The sequence below is a fragment of the Ixodes scapularis genome, unplaced genomic scaffold (genome assembly GCF_016920785.2).
Source record: "Ixodes scapularis isolate PalLabHiFi unplaced genomic scaffold, ASM1692078v2 PGA_scaffold9__187_contigs__length_104089568, whole genome shotgun sequence".
NCBI lineage: Eukaryota > Metazoa > Arthropoda > Arachnida > Ixodida > Ixodidae > Ixodes > Ixodes scapularis.
Genome location: NW_024609884.1, coordinates 2,231,718 through 2,237,717, shown reverse-complemented (window position 1 = coordinate 2,237,717; position 6,000 = coordinate 2,231,718).

Below are 6,000 nucleotides of genomic sequence, written 5' to 3'. Positions count from 1 at the left end.
CTGTGATCCAAAGGCGCGCCAACATAACGAGGTCAGTGAAGACACCGAGGGCGCTCTCAAATTTCTCCACTTTGTTCCGCCGCTTTTGTGCAGCCTCAGTGAGGCGTCATATGGGAACGCATCCTTGTATATAGAGAAAATCATGCCGGCGCTATACCTACTCTCATGTTTCTCGCCTAGCTTTTTTCCTGTTTCGTGTCGTGCTCAGCTGGGCTGTGCAGTTGGTGATGAGTAATGTGCTTCTGAAACGACCAATAAATGGTGTGCCACAAAAGACAATGGGCCCCTGGCATTTCTGCGGCATCGCGGCCGTCTTGAGCCAAAACAAATACCAATGCTACCGATGGTAATCTTCCAGTGGTGATTTATTAGATGAGTGTTTTATTCGGGAATATGGAGGGGTCGTTCCACAGCGTGCCCACGAATCCGGGGGTAGCTTTCAAAGTGACCGCATAAATCGGCACCGTGGCTACGCTTAACCGCAGAGGTCCCGGAAGTTGGTGCATCGCATAAAGATTTCAAAGATCAAACTTTCCAAAGCTAAAAGTTTAAAAAACAAAACAATAACAGATTTTTTTTTACACAAAAAAAGCCCATGAGTCTGCTTTCCCGCACAACACTCGTAGAGCCAAACACCGCAACTTACGGAGGCAACTTAGCGAATGAGGATGCCGAAGCATATGTTTAGACAAAAAGAAAAAACAAAAAAAAAAAAAACGCAGTTTCAGTTGTGACATTAAGCAATGTCACAATGTCAGGCTTGCATTGCTTAATATGTCACAACTCGGACCGCATTTTTCGGTCTAAAGACTCTAAACATTTGTTTCGGCATCGCCATTCCCTGAGCTGCCTCCGTAAGTTGCGGTGATTGGCTCGCCGAGTGTTGAGCGGGAAAGTAGACGCATGGGCTTTTGTTAAAGTCTACCTACGGGGACCGTCTGCTATCCACGCTCCCTGCGACTGGCACCGTGCCCGGCAGATGCGGCAGCGGGCCCCGGCGTCAGCTTAGAGGGAGCCGAGATTGAAGAGAGGGTCTTTCTCAAACCACGGGGAGCGTTTGCAATTTAATGGCGGGCGCCTCCTGCGCAGATTTGTCGCAAGTGCGCCTGAGCTGCGTTTTTTTCGGGGCGAGGAGGAAAGCAGGCGGAAAGGCAGAGACGTTTGTAGGTGGGGATACTGACGTTGGCAGGCACAGGTTTGGAAGGGAAAGCAACTGTCTGCCTGACGCACCTTTCTCCCCTCCCCCGGCTTGGGATTGGCGGGTATTGCCGGCGAGATTGGTGTATTTATTTGTACGATTACTTACCTGGATCGCCTTTACTAGGACAATATTGTAGAGGGACAAAAAATGCAAACATTTAAACAAACACAATTTAAACAAAATACAAAGCACACATTACAAGTGAAACGATTTCCATGATGCGGTAGGATGACACTAGAATTGAAATCGAAATGACGTCACAGTAATTGTGCAATATCAGAAAACAAAAACAGATATGAGCACGAAATTATTAGCGGAGGTCAATGCCGCAATGCAATAACTATACTCGTATTTTCCTCAAGAACGAAAGTAAAAAAAAAAAAAAAAAGTCCGCCTCATCGCAAAATGCTACTGATTTCCCCTCTCGTGTGTTGAATGAAGATATATGGTGCACCTTAGATTATTTTTATGTTGTTCTATCGAGGCGCCAATAGAATCGTGTACTACCTTTCACGACCAAATATTGCGAGAACTACTTTGCGCAGCGCACGAATAATGCCTAACACTTCCTTTTCAGCGTATTTGAGTAAAGGCCCGCTCACACAGTTGCGTTCGGAGCGACCACGCGACCACTACGCTTACGAAAGAATGCAACCGGTTGGAACGACGAGTTACCATAGCAACGAGGAGCCAAACGGTCGTTTCGTTCGTGTTCGTTCGCAACGCAAGGAGTTGAGCCGGGCTGAACTCTTTCGTTACGTTCGGGAACGACCGCAACGACAGACCAATCACAGGTCGAGGAGAGCTCGGTCGCGCGCGTTGCATTCCGGTCGTGCCGGGCTCCTTTTATCTGCGTTCGGTGGTGATCGTCGATGTGGACGGCGTGGTGGAAGCTCATCGTTCCCCGTAAAAGCGCTATCCTTGAATGTGAATTTTCGTCGTGTGTCGTTATGATAACCCAACAGGTACTAGAAGGGAAGATCCACCTACTCGTGCGGCGATCTCGCGGCGGCACTCTCAGGACAGCAGAAACGCCCGTGCCGTCGTGTTTGTTTACTTCGACAGTGGTGCTTTCTTAGCATTTCTGTCCTCGAACATTGCCCGGATTTCTTTTTTGGCGCATTCCATGCGTGGGCTCAAGTTTAAGGTATTACTGGTGCGTACCGTATAAAGGATGCGAGTTTTCACGCGTTTTCATCACCCGAGAAAGGTTATTAGTGTTAGCAATCCTGAACGCTCGCACCGTCTATCTGATAACGAAATTATATTCTACGTTGCTATACCGCTGCTAAGATTACATCGTCTTTTATAATCGTAGAAAAGGCGTGTGGCGAGATTTGTACTGTTGGCAAAGTCGTGTATTAAAGACGTGATCGTCCAAGACGGCCTACTGCATCGCTTTCTTTTTTTAATGCACTAACCTGCAAGCCTATCCTGAAATAAATAAATAAAGCTTGAGGTCATAGAAGACGGCCTGTCTATTTTCTGCCACGCAAGTGAGTGGCAACGCGTTTCCTTCTTTTTAGAGGCACCGCTGAAACAGCTGATGGCGGCGAAGAGGCGATCGCCGTGCTGCCGACCCGCTGCGCTTGTTGCAGTGGTTGCAGCCCCTATAAAAATGATTTTTGACTTTTTATTGAGAACGTGTTGACTTCTTGTTGACTCTGATTACTTTCTTTTGACTGACTTTCTGTTGACATGGTCAACATGAAGTTTGTTGATTTTGTGTTGAAACTTTTAGATTATTTTCTTCAGTCTGAGTCAAAAGAAAAGCTGTTGACTTTCTATTAACTTTATGTTCATTTTTTTCTGCTGAGTTTCTGTTAACAGTGTCATCAGAAGGACTGCAAACGTTCTGTTTACTTCGTGTTGAATATTTTTAGTTGACTCTCGGTAGCCAGTGTCAATAGAAAAGCTACAGACTTTCTGTTGACTTTTATTGAACATTGTAAACCCCGACTAGAGGCCAAAAGTCGCTAAGTTTCTGAATAGTTTCTGAGAAGGTGAGAACGGGAAGCAGCTTCAGTTGTCCCGCCTTCAGCGCGAGTCTTATTGTGAAAGGCTACGACACACCCGTACCACGTTTACGAGAGCGGCGCGTGCCCCTGGCTCACGTCGACCAAAGCACGGCGTGTGCCTGTGGATGACTTCAGCGAGCGAGCCACCACGCCGAGAGACCCGCCACGAACTTCTTCGGCATTGGCTGGCCGTTGGCACACGAACTTCTTCCGCATTGGCTGGCCGCTGGCACACGAACTTCTTCCGCATTGGCTGCCGAGGACCACGTAGGCCCCTGCGATTGGACAAGCCAGTGGACGGCGAGATGGCGAGGCGGATATATAAAGAAAGGACACCCGTGAAGTTGTTGTACGAACACTGAAACGATGTTGTAATTAATGTAAATATAGAGTGTTCTGTTTTCCTGAGCTCGTCGCCTCCCGGCTCCTCGATCCTGTCTCCTACCCGGCACAAAGTAGTGTCGCCGGGCTGGGAGCCTTCGTCGGAACCCTCAATCACGACAACTGGTGGCAGCGGTGGGATACGACTACGTGGGACTCGACTTTGTGGAATTCGACTACGCCGGGTGGACTTCGCCGGACCATGACTCTCGGTGTAGGTGAGTGCCCGGCCCTCTTTCTTGGATCCGCCAGACCTGACAGCCATTAAATTTGTTGTTAAGGTTTGGGGGAAATTGTATCGGTCTAAACGAGTGTGACCAAATTAAATAGTCAACTAGTAAAGAAAATCAAAACAACTATTTTGAAGTGGAGGAATTACCTTGACTCGCTTCGTCCTGAGTCGTGCTATGCAGAGAAGCGATAATATTTCTTCTAGGAGCTGTTTTTGTGGATGTTGTTCTAGCGACTGCGCCGAAATATTATTAGTTGTACTAAAGCGTTTTAGTAAAAGATATCGTCCCCGAACTTCAAAACACTGTTTTTCCTTTGACAGACTCCCGAGGAGAAGATCAAATACTCGGAACCTTAATAAGTGCAGAGGTGGTCACCGGCCAAATGATTACCTTCAATATGTAGGCTATATAAGGTTCTGGAGCAGTCAACGGGTGTGCGATTCAGGTGTTCAGTGCTTCGTGGTGTTTTTGTTTGTGTTCGTTTCGAATGTGTAGTTGCGGGATGGATGTAGTATTGCCTTCAAATACCACGGAATTTACCAACATTTACTGATGTAGTAACATACAAACAAAATATTTAAAAAAATCCTGTTTTTCTACGTTATTTTGTTGCAGCCGATTCGGAGGGGAGTGAAAAGCCACAGTAAGCTTCCGAAACTTTGTTAAATGAATAGCTCCGCTAGGCGAGACTGCGTTACTTCTCATGCCACGCTTCCTAACCTAAAAAAAAAAAAAAGATTTTTGATAAGTTTTGGAGGTATCCTAGCAACAAAAAAGGTCAATAGACAAGATTAAAGTAAATGACGGTTTGATTTCTGATCTTGGCGAAATTGCTGATCAGTTCAATAGGTACTTTCAGTGAGTCTTTTCTGCCCCTGACGCGCAGGCTTATGACGAGGTCTTTTCTTTTCTAATGCAGACTTTATATCTTATCAAGGCGTGCTTTCAATGTTGTTAAACCTAAAAGTAAAAAAGTTGTGCGGCCCAGATCGCATACCGAACGCATTTCTGCGCCGCTACGCAGAAATTAGGGCGAATATTTTGACTATCATCTCCAGCGTTTCCTTTTCCTCAGGTGTCTTGGCAGATGACTGGCTTATGGCACGTGTCGTACCGCTTGTCGGAAAAGATGACCTTTTATCACCGAGCAATTACCGACTAATCTCCTTAACATGAACAAGTTGTAAATTCTTAGAGCACATAATTGGCAACGTTATCAGCCAACATCTGTGTGAAAATAAAGATCACAGGGTCTCTTATGTTATTTTTAAGACAACTTGAAGGCGAAAGCCCAAGCGCCGATGCATTAAAGACAGACACATGATTTACTCCCTGAGTCATCCCTCGTAATCTGCTGAGTCATCCTTCTTAATGTGCTGAGTCATCCTTTTCACTGTGCTGAGTCATCCTTTTCAATGTGCTGAGTCATCCGTCTCAATGTGCTGAGCCATCATCTTAATTTGCTTAAAATCTGCTGAGTCATCCTTCTTAATGTGCTGAGTCATCCTTTTAAATGTGCTGAGTCATCAGTCTCAATGTGCTGAGTCATCGTCTTAATTTTCTTAGTCATCCACTGAGTAGTCACGTAAACGTTTTGGCACGTTTCGTGTCACCGACGTATTTTAATTCGCTCAAGGACTTTGTAGGTCGACTGAACGATGAGACATATAAGGGTTTCGCCTTGCGTTAATTTATTGACTCAGTTTCAACAAGGATTTAGAAAACGTCTTTTGACCACCATACAGTTACTAACTACCATTCATGAGTTTGCACAAGTACTGGATAAAGCTGGCCAGGTGGATGTCATCTTCAGATTTCAGTAAAGCATTTGACAGGGTTCCGCATGAAAAATTAATCTCAAAACTTCATAGAATAGGTCTTCCCTCAGCAATCGTCAACTGGGTTCGTTCATACTTTTTGCCTCGCAAACAGTTCGTCGAGGTAGGCGGTTGTTGTTCGGAGTCGATGAATGTCACATCAGGAGTACCATAGGGAAGCGTCTTCTGGTCACTATACTATTTTCAATTTATGTAAATGATATTGATACTGTAGATCCGTCTGTGAGTATAACGTTATTTTCGGACGATTGTGTGTTAATTAAAAGTATAACTCCATCATCTGATCAATGCTTGCTCAGCTCAAGTCTAGGTGCTATAGAGGATTGGTA